Below are 16,675 nucleotides of genomic sequence, written 5' to 3' on the forward strand. Positions count from 1 at the left end.
GATGGCTGGGCAGCCAAGAGGGCAGACTGTAGTCAAGACTGACAGCTGTCTACCCAAAATCTGCTATCTCGTTTTCCTTACTAACAGAATCCTGGGCAACATGCTCAGCTGAAAAACTACATTTGCCAGACTTGTACTTAAGGATGGTCAGTGAGATACAAGTGGAAGATTTAGGGTAGGCCTTCTGGGGAAGACCATTTAGGGCTTTCTCCCTTTCTCATGCTTGGAATGTAAAGATGATAGCTGGATCTCCAATTGTCATTCAGGACTATGAGGCAACCTTTATACCAAGAGTATGCAGAAAGATGAAAGACAGAGGGAGCCGAGTCTCTGATGACACGCTTATTTGCCACATCAGTTCTGAACAGACATTTTTTATATGCGAGAGAAAGAAACTGTTTCAGCCTCTGTTATTTACAGATTCTGATGTGAGCAGAAATAAAATTTCTAACTTACATAAGTCCAAAAGTTCCATGAAGCACTAATGGAAAGAACTATAATGTATTGAGTAGGTATGTACCAGGCACTGAGTTAATAGGCACATTATGTACATTATCTATCTAACCCTCAAAAAATTCCAGGATTTATATATTATCATTATGGACATTATCATTATGCCCATTTTATAGATAAGAAAACTAAAGCTCAAAGAGATCAAGTAACTTGCCCAACATCATAGAGATACAAACAGAGCTGTGATTTAAACCCAAGAGTATGTCTGAATCTGGTGCCTAAACTCTTTAACCACTGAGCAATCTGCCTATTAATATGGTGTTCCAAATAATCAGTTAAGGCTGAGGTTAGTAGCTGTGAAGGTTCCACAGTCAGGCAAAAGATAAGAAAAGTAACTAAAGTATGGAACAGGAATCTAGACCTGATCGGTTGATCTCTCGGTCACTGCTGATTTTTGAGCAAAGCAAAGGAGAAAGTGTAATAGTGGCACCTTCAGTATCCTGAAGGGAGGCCTTTATCATCCCAGATGGCAACAGCAGTGGGTAGACCACATGTTATCATTACTGCTTTTACTTTGGAGGATCTTTTCCTCTTAGCACAATAGGGGAAAAAAACAATCAGTTATCTGAAAAGCCAGAACTACCTTACAGGTAGAGCTTGAAGCTTCTCATGTAGCTTTTTGAAGTTGCCGAGGGCCCAGCCATACCTCTCCTGTTTGCTGCACCACCTAATGCTCCCTTCTGAGTTTTGTCTAAAGCAACTATATACTTTCTCTCCAAGTTAGGACACTGTTTTGGTTTGTTAAATGCTGCACAAAATGCAATGTACCAGAAATGCAACAGCTTTTAAAAAGGGAATTTATTGTTACAAGTTTACAGTTCTAAGGCCATAAAAATGTTCAACTAAGGCATCCAGAGAAAGACACCTTGACTCAAGGAAGGATGATGTCTGTCACATGGGAAGGCACGTGGCTGGTGTCTGCTGCTCCTTGTTCCTGGTTCCGTTGCTTCCAGCTTTTGATGCTAGTAGTTTCCTCTCTAAGCATCTGAGGGTCTTCACTTAGCTCCTCTGGGACACAATTCCGGGTTTTGGCTTACTTAGCATCTCATGGGAAGGCAGATGGTAACATCTGAGGGACTCTACATCTCCAAACATCCCTGTCTAGGCATCTGCTCTCTCTGTGGAACTCCAAGCATTTGCAAATGTCTGCAAATGTCAGCTCTCAAGCAACTGTGCTTTTCCAAAATGTCTCCCTTTTTAAAGAACTCCAATAAACAAATCAAGAACCCACTTGAGACTGATTGTAAAAACTCAGAAATGGATAGCACAATACTACCTAACTGTAATACAATTATGTTAAAACACTGAATGAAGTTGAATGCGAGAATGATAGAGAGGAGGCCTGCGGGCACAAATGAAATCAGAAAGAAAGACGATAAAGAGCGAGACGGTATAACCTAGGAATGCCTAGAGCATATAATGATAGTGACTAAATGTACAAATTTTAAAAATGCTTTTGCATGAGGAAGAACAAAGGAATGTCATTTCTGCAGGGTGCTGAAAATAGATGGTAATTAATATTTTAAAATTTTAACATGTGTGAGACTAAAGCAAAAAATGTTTATTTGGTACAAAATTTATATTTTGATTAGTGCATTTCCTAATATAATTTATGTAGACAGCTTAATTGAACACCATAAGTACATGTAACCTTGAGTAGGGCATGAGATTTTGTTGGTTTGTCCAGAGTGATGCCCTGATAAATCCCAGAGTGATTTGAACAGTGAATAAAAAAGTATTTGCAAAGTCCCCGGTGAGAAAAGGGGCAAATTCAACTTCCCAAGTTGAATTCTTGATATTCTCACAAGCAGGGGGGACAACCAAAGCAATAGGCTGAGCCCCCAATCTTGGGGTTTGTTCATATGAAACTTAACCTCACAAAGGATAGGTCAAGCCTACTTAAAATTAGACCTAAGAGTCACCCCCAAGAGAACCCCTTTTGCTGCTCAGATGTGCAGCAAACACAACGAGCAAACTCACTGTCTTCCCCTGTCTACATGGGACATGACTCCCAGGGGTGTGGACCTTCCCGGCAAGGTGGGACAGAAACCCTAGAATAAGCTGAGACTCAGCATCAAGGGATTGAGAAAACCTTCTCGACCAAAAGGGGGAAGCGCGAAATGAGACAAAATAAAGTATCAATGGCTGAGAGATTCCAAACAGAGTCAAGAGGTTATCCTGAAAGTTATTCTTACGCATTAAATAGATATCACCTTGTTAGTCAAGATGTAATGGAGAGGCTGGAGGGAACTGCCTGAAAATGTAGAGCTGTGTTCCAGAAGCCATGTTTCTTGAAAATGATTGTATAATGATATAGCTTTCACAACGTGACCGTGTGATTGTGAAAACCTTGTGTCTGATGCTCCTTTTATCTACCTTATCAACAGACAAGTAAAACATATGGAATAAAAATAAATAATAGGGGGAACGAATGTTAAAATAAATTTAGATTGAAATGCTAGTGATCAATGAAAGGGAGGGGTAAGGGGTATGATATGTATGAATTTTTTTCTGTTGTCTTTATTTCTTTTTCTGAATTAATGCAAATGTTCTAAGAAATGATCATGATAATGAATATGCAACTATGTGATGATATTGTGAATTACTGATTATATATGTAGAACAGAATGATCATAAATTAAGAATGTTTGTGTTAGTTTGGTGTTATATTTTTTTAAAAAATTAAAAAACTACTAATAATAATAAAAAAAAGAGCCCCTTCCCTAATGGGCAGAGTCACATCTCCATTTAATCAAAGGCCACGCACACAATTGGGTGTCACATCTCTGTGGAAACAATCCAACCCAAAGGTCATACCCACAGCAGGCTGTGTCAAATCTCCATGGAAACAATCCAATCAAAGTTTCCCCCTAAACAATAGGTCTGCCCCCACAAGATTGGATTAGGAAAGAAAACATGGCTGTTCTGGGGTATGTAATTTCAAACCAGCACAGACACTGAAGGTTCCCTGTCTAGGGCAAAGAGTTCCATCCTTTAGCTTCCAGAATGGAATAATTTAGGATCACTATTATGAATGTCATTCATTCAATCCAACAAACAAATGCTGCTAGCCAACTGCATATGAACCAAGGAAGGAGGCATGACAGAGGGATGAAACGATGAATAAGGATGCGAAGCCAGCCTTTAAGGACCTGCCAATCTATGGAGAAAGCAAGGAAGGCAAAGAATACCTATAAAGGCAGAGAGACAAACAGAACTTTACAATGATACAAAGACAGCAAGAAAAGCACAGAGAAAAGAGGACTGGGAAAGTGTCATGAAAGAGGTGACGTTCCAGCCAGACTTCTAAGAACGAGCTGGTTGTCAAGAGGAGGAAAAGATGAGAAAGATCATCCCAAGCAGAAGCATGCAGGGAGGCACTGGGAAGAAGACTCGTTGATGAGCCAAAGAATCAAATGAGTTTAAGAAAGGGTAGAGGGAGGTAAGCCTTATGGAAATATCTAGTGACTCCTTACTACATGGCAATGCTACTTTAGAACTTATAAATAGAAGTTGTAGTTCTCATAATTATTATTCCATATATAATCTAGGTATAAAAGCATTGAAATAAGAATAGAAGAAGATACACCTTCATGTTAGCATTGATTATCTGAGAATGGTACGTGATATTTATTTTCTATTTAACATGCATATATTTCTTTTTAAATATTTTTATTATGAAATATAATATGTATACAAAAAAAAGCAATAAATTCCAAAGTGCATTGTAACAAGTAGTTACAGAACAGTTTTGAGTTTGGTAGGGGTTACAATTCCACAATTTTAGGTTTTTCTTTTTAGCTGCTCCAAAATACTGGAGACTAAAAGAAATATTAATATAATGATTCAGCAGTCATACCCATTTGTTAAATCCTATCTTCTCTGTTATAACTCCTCCTCCTTCTCCTTTCATCCCTCCCCCAATCTTTAGCAGTATTCAGGCAATGTCCTTTCTAACTTTTTCATGTTGGAAAGGGGTGTTGATAATATGGGATAAGGGGATGGAACTAGTTGATGTTCTTGGGGAGACTAGCCCCTCTGGGTTTCAGGATTTATCTGGTCTAGGAACCCACCTGGAGGTTGTAGGTTTCTGGAAAGTAATCTTAGTACATAAAACTTTTACAGAATCTCAGATAGACCCGTAGGTGTTCTTTAGGGTTAACAAGAATGGTTTTGGTTGGGCTTTGGGAAGCCATTGTAATTACCAATAACTAACTAAAGCTAGCATAAAAGTAGCCTCCAGAATAGCCTCTCAACTCTATTTGAACTCTCTTAGCCACTGAGACCTTATTTTGTTACACTTCTTTTCTCCCTTTCGGTCAGGAAGGCATTGCCGACCCCATAGCAGCATGCATATATTTCTAAAATGTTTTAGATAGGCATGCATATATTCTTTCATAATTAGGTTCATAGGTGTCTGTCCTCATACACAATTACGGAAATACTGGAAAGGAATCTGCATTCAGAGTTAAATGCCCTGAGCATTTAACCACTGCCACTCACCAAATGGGTGATGTTTGGTAAGCCACTCAGCTTCTCTGAGACATGGTGGCCTCATCTGCAAAACAGCACCTGTCTCAGAAGACTGCCATAAAAACAGAATATATGTTGGGTCCCTTTTTAAATATGATGTTGATAAACACAACAATTGGATGGATCTCAAGGGAATTATGTTGAGTGAAAAAAAAGCCATCTTAAAAGGTTACATATTATATGATCCCATGTATAGAACAGTCTTGAAATGATAAAATTGTAGCAATGGAGAATTGATTAGTGGTTGAAAAGTTAGTTGACAGAGGTGGAACGAAGAGAGGGATATACGTGATGATAAAGGAGTAGCGCAAGGAATTAAAAAAATTTTTAATTTTAAAATATGGTGTTATTCTTGGTAATCAGTATCATAACAGTAAACCTAAATAAGAATTTATTTAAAAACATAATTACATTTTCACGTAGACAAAAATGCATGAGTACGTTTTTTCAAATATTACATACTTAGAAGACCTTGACCAAGAATGTTATAAAGGCCCAAACAATAATGAAATATAGTGCAAGCAATTCAAGAAAATCTGTGATAAGGAGGCACAATTTGAACAATGGGAACATAAATGTATGTGTCACTATGGAAAAGACAAGCAAAACACAGACACAAACACACAGACACACACACACACAGACTGACAGCCAAATACCAAAGATACTCAAGCAATGGCTTAAAGCCTGGAGAATGAGGACACTCCAGGATGGACACTCACCAGCTGACTGAAATCTAGTGATAAAAGACACCAGCCCAGAGAAGTACCTGAAACTGCTGAACTGTGTTCCAGTAGCCGTAAATCTCGAAGACGACCGTGTGACTATATAGCTTTTACAAAGTGACTGTATGATTGTGAAAACCTTGTGTCTGATGCTCCTTGAATCCAGTGTATGGACAGATGAGTTAAAAAAAATAAGGATTAAAAAAATAAACAGTAGGGTGTGGATAAAAGGCAAAAAATTGACTGGATTGAAATACTAGTGGTCAAAGAGAGGCAGTAAGGGGTATGGGATATATGAGTTTTTTCTTTTTATTTCTTTTTCAGGAGTGATGCAAATGTACTAAAAATGATCATGGTGATGAATACACAACTATGTGATAATGTGAGCCGCTGATTGTACACCATGTATGGACTGTATGTGTGTGAAGATTTCTCAATAAAAATATATTTCTTTAAAAAGCCAAAAAAATAAAGACACCAGCCCAGTCCTCAGAAAGGGAAAAATGCCTAAGAAATGGTAAAGCTGGCAAAAGCCCAGAGGTCTCCCCTTTCTCTGTCTCCTTACATGTGGACCTGGCTACTGCTCCAAGTAAGCAGTGAGTGGCCCAGCTTGTAAAGGGATATGAACAACAGAGAAAGTGACATGCAGGGTGATTTTAAGTCATTAACTGAGTCAGTGATAATGTCTATCAGATTTTGATCCTTGATCCTAGGGTAAGTCCAGCACATGAAAATGAATTATTCTTTTAATTTAAAAAATACATATCTCTTTATTGCTTCTTCTAATAACATAACTATTAAAAAAATGCAAACACTATACAGTAAAATTCTTATCCTATCTTTCCAATTCTAAAAGAAAACAGTTATCAGCTTGACTCACATAAGTCAATTCCTATTTAAATTTTCCATTTAATTCCCATTTAAAATAAAATCCAGATTTATTATAATGATCTACGAGGCTCAGCAAGATATGGCCTTTGATGACTTGTCTACCTCATTTCTTATTCTTGCTCTAACATTGCCAGTCAAAGGGACATCCCTTTTGTACCTCAAGCAGGTTTCAAAAAGGCCTCAAGACTTTTGTGCTTGCTGTACCTGATTCTTGGAATGATCTTTCTCTAGATTTTTTGCATGGCTGACTCCTTCTCAAAGGTCATCTCCTCCAGGAATTTCTGACAATTCCAAATCATTCTTTGATATTATTCTATTTTAATTTTTTGCAACTTTTTTTTAAATTAGAGAAATTGTGTGTATCCAGAAAGGTCATGCATAATAAAAATACAAGGTTAGAATGGCTATAGCCCAAATACCTCTCAAGAGTGGGATAGAAAGATCAAAGACGATGGTGGAGTTATACAGAGAGGTAGGGTTTAACAAACGAATATAACTGCTGAATCATTAAATTAATATTTCTTTTAGTCTCCAGTATCATAGAGCAGCTACAAGTAAAAACCTAAAATTGTGAAATTGTAACCCATGTCAAAGTCTGAAATATGTTCTATAACTATTTGTGGTGCTGTGCTTTGAAATTTATAGCTTTTTTGTACATATATGTTATTTTTCACACAAAAAAAATAGATTGTGATAATAAAAAAAGTATTTAAGCCCTCTAGCCTCCTATATTCTGGAGCAGCTAGAAGTAAAAATCTGAGAGGATCATATGGTAGCTCATATGGTAGAGGATCATGTGCTAGGCTTTGGAATTTATTGCTTTTTTTGTATATATGTTATTTTTCACAAAAAAGAAAAAAAGTTGATGGTGATGATAAAAAAATAGTTATTCTTTCTAGTCTCCTATATTCTGGGGCAACTAGAAGGAAAAATCTGAGATGATGGTGTGTAGCCCATGACAAACTCTGGGATCTGTCCTGTAACTACTGGTTGAAGAATGATTTAAAAACTATAGCGGAGCCTGCCCATGAAAAACAACGATGACAACAACAAATGAACAACAACAAAAAACCATTGCATTCCTCTTTCCTTCATTTGAATATGTTATATTATACAGTTAAAAAAAATACAGGGTTCCCACTTACCATCCTATTATTACCACCTTGTATTAGTGTGGTACCCCCAACTCTTTAACTTTTATTTTTATATTTACCTACAGATCTCTAAGCATGGCTATATTAATATTTCTTGATTTTTCAGTTTTTAGATATTATAAGTTCACTTTTCAGGACAGATGTGAATTAACGCCAACACACAATCATACAAAACTACTTCCAATCTCCAATCCTCCCAATAAAATTATATCATAATCACTAGTTAGATCCATAATCAGGTTAAATATAAATGTAACTATGTGAAATATTTACATAGGTAAAATATCACCCCAACGTGAGCCCTGTATAGGGAAGTTAGCAAGTCTTTTTGTTTTCTTTTCTTAGTTTTTTATGTATCTACCACTAACTCATTCCAAAATTTTCGTACAGAAAGGTAAATTTCCTCTAGATACCTTGCTCTAGCCACTTCCACATTTCCTTGCAGAGAGCATCCGTTGACACCCTCCACCCACCTGAGCTGACTGCTCTAGGCTGGCGCACAGCTTCCATCTGGGGATTTTTCTCACAATTGTTCTGGGGATTCATTCTTTTATCTCTCTGCTGTGTTGGAGCCACTATTTTTTGGATCACAGGTGTTCCTCTTTCGTGATTTATTTCCTTGTTCTTGTTGGGGCACATCCTCCAAAAACTTCCTAAAAGTGTATGACAGGAACATTTTTTTAACCTAGCAGGTTTGAAAATACGCTGTTTTACAATGTGGCTGAGTATGGAATTCTACGCTCAAAATTATTTTCTCTCTGGTTTTTGAAAGCATCGATCCCTTGTCCTCTAAGGTCCAGATTTTTTGTTTGTTTGTTTGCTGGTTTGGTTTTTACAAGCTGAAAGCCATTCTGATTCCTGAGCTCTTGAATTGAGAAAAGGGGCCTATAGATTTCATTGTTCTGAAATGCTAAAATAACTTGCTTTGGTGTGAACCTTTTTCATCCACTGCATTAGGCACTCAATGGGCTATTTGTCTGGAAACTCAAGTTTTTCAGTTCTGGGAAACTCTTTTAAAATTACTTCTATGATGATTTTCTCCCATTCATTTCCTCCGTTCTCTCTTCCTGGGGCACCTATTACACAAATATTAGCTCTCCTGGACTACTTGAATTTTATTATCTTTTTCCTTTTGTTTTCCATATTGTCTTTTTTTTCTTTTTAAGCAATGTTTTTTTTGTTTTTATGTTATGAAATATATAACAATCTTTATTATTTTTAGGCAATCTTTATTAATAATTTTTAAGTTATGAAATATGTAACATATACAAAATAGCATACATAACCTATATGAGTAGTTTAAATCGGGGGTTGGCAAACTGTTTCTGTAAAGGATCAGACGGTATATACTTTAAGCTTTGTATGCCCTACAGTCTCTATTACATCTACTCAACTCTGAATTGTATTATGAAAGCAGCTACAGACAGTAAGCAAGCAAATAGGGGTGGCTGTGTTCCAATAAAACTTTGTTAATGTGGATCCTAGTTTGCCAACCCTTGATTTAGGGTATAATAAAACAAAACCTGTATATCCATTGCTCAGCTGAAGAAAGAAAAGTTGGCCAGTATCTTTGAAGACCCCATGCATCCCTTTCCAATCAATCTCTATATCAGAGATAATCACCCTCTCAAATTTTGTATTTTTTAATATTGCAAATAAAAATTCTTCATATATTAGGTTTCCATTTTGTGTTGGTCTATTTTTTCTATCCCTACATGAAAGCAACATTTAATTACTGTAGTTTTATAATCAATTGTGAACTTTGGAAGATCAAATCTCCTGCCTCATTCTTCTTCAAAACATGTCTTGGCTATTCGTGACACTTTGCTGATCTGTATACATTTTAGAATCAGCTTGTCAAGTGCCACAAAAACAAAAAAGGATGGAATTATTAACAGTATTCAATATAGAGAGCGATTTAGGAAGAACTAACATATTTATAATATTGAATCTTCCTATACATTTATGTTTTGGTAAATAGTTACCAAATACTACTTATATTATTTTCTGCTAGAGTTTAGAAAAGTACCTTGTAAGTCTGGTAAAACTTATGTGTAAAACCATGTGGATATGATTCTTTCTTCTAGACTCAGTTTTATATTTCTAAGAATGTACTCACTTGCCTAAATTTTCAAAATTATTGGTTCATAAAATCTTCATCTATTTAATCAATTAATTTATGCCTTCCTCTTCATTTCTAAATTCTTTGCTCCTTCTTCCATTTTAAGCCAATCTTTTCAGCAGTTTATCTATTTTGTGAATCATTTCTAAAAACTTTCACCTTTGTGGTTTTATATCTCTATTTTCTAGTTCATTAATTTATCTTCAACTTTATTACTTCCTTTCTTGGGGATTATTCTATTGTTATTTTTTCTAACTTCTCCATTTGGATGCTGAGCTCATCAATTTTGTCTTTGTTCTTGCAGCATAAACAGCTGGTTGTCCCCCAATATCCATTTCTTTAGTAACTGAACCTCTGTTTTTGTTTTTCTTTTTCTTTAAAACTTGACATGGGCCCTGGAATAAAAACAAATCATAGCCCATTTTCTATCTATATGTGGCATGAAACTAAGTTGTGGTCAATGGACTTTAAGTAGAAGTGTCAGATTTATCTTCTGGAAAGTGTCTTCAAGGAAAAAAGCTGAGCCTTTTTTTTTGTCCATTCCTTCTTGAAGTTGTTTAGAATGTGGGTTAAACAGCTAAAACTCCAACAGCCATCTCCAACCATGGGCAAGTCATATGTTGAGGGTGCTATAACAAGATAGAAGGTTCTCTGAAAACTACGAAGCTATTCTATCACTGTGATCTGCCAATCACGGCATTTACTTCCTTATTTCTAAAACAACTTGTTATTTATGACTTCTGGTCTTTTAAAATGAACTTAGCCCAGGGGGTGGTGCGCCGGCCCATCACATGGTTGGGAGTGCCCTAGCTGCCTGGCTCAAAGCAGGGCTTCGGGTCCAGAACCGGTGCTCCTGGCTGGCGATCTGCCCCTCAGCACTGCCCTCGGCCTGCTGAATGGACAGCGTGGCCATGGGCCTGGGCTGCCAGGACAACATCTTGACCACGAGGTGCTTTCTGTGGGGCTGCGAGTGGGTGTGGCAGCGCTCAGCCGTCTGCTGCTCTACCTGAAGCTGCTCATCCAGGTGGGGCATAAGCAGATGGCCCCCACCACTGGGATCAGTGTGCTAGGGAGGAAGCTTCTTCCCCTAGGCCAAGAACATTGTGCAAGTGGGTGGGGATATAGGACTGTTCCGAGGCCTGAGCACTCTACCAGTGTCCCACACCCTCTCCATTGTAACCGGTGGCAGCACGAGGAAGGTTTTCCCTCTACATGAGATTGAGCCTGTACCCAAGGATGACATGAGCAATTCTCTGAAGAAAGGAGGGAAAGAGATTCCTACGAGATGATGATGATGCACTGTGCTCAGCATCCTGGCCCATCCCTTCAGGTCACCTCAATGCTTAACTTTATGGTCCAGTTTGTGGGACTGGATGCCAAATACAGCGGAGCACGGAGCTTCATTGAGAACATTTTCAAAGAGGAGGGGCTGCGGAGATGCTTATGTTGGCTTAAGCCCTCACTTCCTAGGAAGTATGGTTTCCTTGTGGCTTTCATCAGTGCCTATCTGATGGATGACAGCTTCAGCCTGGCCATCCCAGAGCTACACTGAGTTTGTGATGGGGGTCTCAGCGAGCATATTGGATCTGCCCCTTCCTGCTCATCGGTAATCTGAGAGCCATAAATGGCTCTGGGCTGCAGGTTGTACTCTCCCCTTACTCCCAAGTGTGCAAATCCTGAATCCACTGTTAAAGTTCCTGAATCCACTGTTAAAATACCTAAGTGTGCAGGGTCACCACTTTCACAGCTTCAGTCCGCTTTAACACAGGGTTTGCGCTTTGCCCTCAAGTAACCTGAATCACCAGAAAGCATGCTGTCTCAGCTTGGCCACGTGGGTGAGGCCTGATCATTTGGGGGCACCTGCAAGACAAGATGACTTCAACCCAGAAATACCCAGATGTGCTCCAGCTCAGCCCAATTTCATTTTCCATATTTGCCACATATCTATCCAGATGTGGGATTAAGGTTGGGGCTGCAGCTGTGTGCAATGGAGGTAGGATGATGGGGTGGGCTAGGAAATTTGGAGCAGAATCCCCTTTGCAAATTTCCCATGCCTGCCTCATGCAGAGGACCTGAGAAAGGCTTGTGGAGGTTGGACACGGAAAGGCTTATAGGGTTACATTCCACCCCCACTCACACCCCCGGAGTCAGCCCCAGCTCTCATCCTGCAACTCAGTGGGAGATCGCTCCTGCTTTGTAGATAGGATGCAATACCCTTTCACAATGCCACCATCGTGTCTATACCTGTACTAGAAGGCTACTGCTAGGGTCTGTCTTTGTTTTCTCAGCACTACTGTTCTGTTCCGATGGCAGCATCTTCTTTGGAACGAGAAATCATGTAACTGCTCAGACTGTGTCCCCCTCATCTAATGCCCATCTGTTTAATGGTGAAGGCTACTAGGACCTGGTTATCTGCGCAGTCATAAATATCCAGAAGTTCTCCAGTTTCACCCCATTAAAAAAATTCAGGGTGAGGCAGGCCATGGTGGCTCAGCAGGCAGAGTTCTTACCTGCCATGCCAGAGACCTGGGTTCAATTCATGGTGCCTGCCCATGCGAAAAAAAACATAAGATTTTACTCTTATTCTCCCAAAATAAATATGTTTATTGGTAGTGATTGGGGGGGGGGATGAACTCAGCCCTAATTAATACACTTTTTTCTAACATTAGCATTTAAGAGTAAACATTTACCAAAACATACTATTTAGCTGCATCCCGTTAGTTTTAGCATGAAATATTTAATTCTCATTCAGTTCTAAATATTGTACGACTTCCACTATGACTTCTCCGACCCATGGTTTATTTGGAAGTGTGTCTTGGTATCTATAAAAGTGTGGACTTTCTAAAGTTAACTTTTCTTATTGTTTTCTAATTTACTTACAATCTGGTTAAAGACTGTAGTCTGAGAGAACCCAACCTTCCAAAATGTGTTGAGACTTGAGGCCAATACAGGGCCTATTTTCAAAAAGTTATATGTGCACATGAAAAGAATGTGTATTTTCAGATTTCTGGGTGAAATGTCCCAGATAATCCATTAAATAAAAATGTCTGCTTAATTATCAAGAGGTGGGTTTTTAAAATCTCCCATGATGACAGCAAACTTGTCTATTCTCCTAGTGGTTACATCAATTTTTGCTTTCTATATTTAAACCCACATTATTGGAAGCATATAAGTTTAGAATTATTCTATCTTCCTAGTTATTTGAACCTTTTATCAATATGTAGTGACCCACAATCTCAGGTAATATTTTTAACTTTAAAGTCTGTTTTATCTGATATTTGTATAGTTAGCCCTACACTTCTTTGGTTAATATTTGTCTAATATATCCTCTTCCATTCTTTCCTTTTCAACTTCAGTCTGCCTTCAATATTTTAGGTACTTCTCTTATAAATAAAATTTAGTTTTTAATATTTATCCAGTCTTATAATTTTTGCCTTTCAAGTGGAGAGTTTAGCCCATTTACGTATCATTACTGACTGATATATCTGGTTTAATTTCTACCATATCATTTTATTGTACTTTCTGTTTTTTTTATATAACTGCTTTATTAAGATATAATTCACGTTTAAAGTATACAATCCACTGGTTTTCAGTATATTCACAGAGCTGTTGTGCAAACATCAGCCGCAACCAATTTTAGAACATTTTTTATCACCCCACAAAGAAAACTCATACCCATCAGAATTCAGTCCCTATTTCCCTTCAACCACCCTCCCATCCAGCCCTGGGCAACACTAAATCTACTTTCAGTCTCTACAGATTTGCCTACTATGGACATCTCATACAAATGGAATCAGACAATATGTCGGTCCTTTGTGATTCTTACACTTAGCATAATGTCTTCAAGGTTTATCCATGTATCGGCACGTCATTCCTTTTTATTGCCAAATAATACTCTATCATGTAGATATATCATATTTCATTTATTCATTTATAAGTTCATGAACATTTGTGCTTTTTCCACTTTTTGGCTACTATGAATAATGCTGCTATGAATTTTTGTGTACAAGTTTTTGCATGGACATATACCTGGACGTGGGACTGCAGGGTCATAATCTAATTCCATGTTCAACTTTTTGAGGAACAGCCAAATTGTTTTTCCATAGCAGCTATCCATTTTATATTTCCACCAACAATGTATGACTGTTCCAATTTCTCAAAATCTTCATCAACACTTATTTTTCATTTGTAAAATAACAGACATATTAATCATGATGATCACATCACTTGATGTTGAAGTGGTATCTCCTTGTGGTTTTGATTTGCATTTTCCTGATGACTACTGAAATTGAGCATCTGTTCAAGTACTTACTGGCTATTTGTATATCTTCTTTGGAGAAATGTCTATTCTCCTTTGCCCATTTTTAAGTTGGGTTGCTTGCTTTTTGTTGTTGAATTATAATTATTTACACATTCTGGATATTAAACCCTTATCAGATATATGATTTGCAACTATTTCCTCCCATTCTTTAGGTGGTCTTTTTGCTTTCTTGATTATGTCCTTGGAAAAGGACATATTAAAACAAAAGTTTTTAATTTTAAAAAAGTTCATTTTATCTATTTTTCATTTGTTGCTAACGTTTTTGTTGTCAATGAAAACAGCTTTGACCAAACTCTGAGAACCACTGCTACAAAGAAAGACAATGCCATGTAAGTACAGCACTGCCTTGCTTAAACTACTAATAAATTCAGCTTTCAGTTTCAGATATTAACTGGTAATCTCTTCCATCATCATTATATTTTCTTTTATTGACTTTCCAGTTCTCTTTTTTTACATTATATTTTTCCTTCCACTAGTTTTTAGATTATGCACTTTATGCACTCTTCCTATTCTTGTAGTAGTTAGCTAAAAATTTTACCTTCATATTTAACTTAATAAAGTTTATCAATATAGTTAACTCTTATCAAACAATACAAGGAAAATACTTTAACTCTCAAAATTCTCTCCCAGTTTATATGCTACTGATGACTGGTAGTATATAGCTCCATCCCTTTGTTTTTATAATGTCAAATATTGGAAAATACTATTTTTCTTTTATACAGCCAATGTTTATATTTACCTACATGTTGATCATTTTCTTTGCTCATCATTTCTTTCTGCATCTTCCTTCTGAGGTTATACTTCATAAGTTTCTTTAGTGACTATCTTTTGATAGCAAACTTTCTTCAGTGTTTGTCTGAAATTGTCTCATTATTGAAGGATAGTTGAACTGCATATACAGATTCCAGGTTGATAGTTTTTTTCTTTAAATAGAATAAAACAATTCACTGTCCACTGGCCTTTATTGCTGCTTTTGAAAGGTCAACTGTCAGTCTGATTGCTGTTCCTTTGACGGTAACTGGTCATTTTTCTCTGGCTATTTTTTTAAACAGGATTACTTAAGTTCACTTCACATACAATAAACTGCCCATATATAAGGCGTAAAATTATACCTTTTGACATACATGAAATATCTGTGAAACCATCACCACAATGAAGATAAGGAACATATTCATCAATCTCAAGTTTTCTTATGCCTCTTTAAAACCACCCTTTTTCCCCACACTTCACCCTTCATAGGCTACCACAAATCTGCTTTTTGTTACTATAAATAAATTTGCATTTTCTAGATTTTTTTTCCATTGTCTACAATTTTTATTAAAATGGAATTATACATTTTTGTGTCTGGCTTCTTTCACTCAGCATGATTATTTTGAGATTCATCCATGTTACTACATGTATCAGTAGTTCATTTCTTTTTACTGCTTAGTAGCATTCCATTGTACTAACACACCACAATTTTTTTATCCTTTTACCTGTTGATGGATATTTGAGCTGTTTCCAATTTTAAACTATGACAAGCAGCCTGCTAAGAATAACTGGATACCAATCTTTTTATGTACATATGCTTTTATTTATCTTAGATTATATTGGCTGAAGGCTTGTTTAACTTTTTAAGAAACTGCTAAACGAGGTTCCTAAGTGGGTGTACCATCTTACATTCCCATCAGTAGTGTGTAAGTGTCACAGTTGCTCTACATCCTTCCCAACATCTGCTATAGCCCATTTTAAAAATTTTAGCCATTTTAAGGGGTATAGAGTAGTATCTTACTGTGGCTTTCATTTGCATTTTCCTAATGATGACGTTGAGCATCTTTTCATGTGCTTGCAAGCTATCAGTATATCTTCTGTGGTGAAATGTCTATTCACATCTTTGCTCATTTTAACAGGCTGTTTGTCTCCTTATTACTGACTTGTAAGTGTTCTTTATATATTCTAGATACAAATCTTGTGTTGAATATATGTTTGGCAAATATTATATTCCCACTCTATAACTTGCCTTTAAAATTTTTTAACAGCTTTTTTTTCTTTTTCTTTTTTTTAACAGCTTTTCTTAAAGAACAAAAGTTTTAACTTTTGATGAAGTCCAAAATAACAATATTTCCCATGCTTTTTTGTGCCCTATTCAAATCTTTGCCAAATTCAAGTTCACCAAAATTCTCTTCTTTGTTTTGTTCTATGAGTTTTATACTTTTAGATCTTCCATTTATTTTATAATCCATTCTGAGTTAATTTTGTACATGGTGAGAGATAACAGTTGAGATTCGTGTTTCTGTAACTATTATTGAAGCAATTATTATTTCTCCATTGAATTTCCTTTGCACCTTTGTCAAAAACCCATTGGCCATCAGCAGCCGGCCCGCCCACCCTCCTCTCCCCTCTTCCCCCTCCTGGTCCAGCGGCTCTCCAACCACCA

The 16,675-nt window shown here is 37.0% G+C and overlaps 1 protein-coding gene and 1 pseudogene across 3 annotated transcripts in view; one reads left to right on the forward strand and one right to left on the reverse strand.

Moving 5' to 3' along the window:
- ST3GAL3 (ST3 beta-galactoside alpha-2,3-sialyltransferase 3) overlaps positions 1 to 16,675 on the reverse strand; it is a 300,267-nt gene that overhangs the window by 204,111 nt on the left and 79,481 nt on the right. The gene's annotated exons all lie outside the window — the stretch shown is intronic.
- On the forward strand, positions 1,840 to 11,630 carry LOC143654691 (mitochondrial carrier homolog 1 pseudogene; annotated as a pseudogene).

The sequence above is a fragment of the Tamandua tetradactyla genome, chromosome 2 (assembly GCF_023851605.1).
Source record: "Tamandua tetradactyla isolate mTamTet1 chromosome 2, mTamTet1.pri, whole genome shotgun sequence".
NCBI lineage: Eukaryota > Metazoa > Chordata > Mammalia > Pilosa > Myrmecophagidae > Tamandua > Tamandua tetradactyla.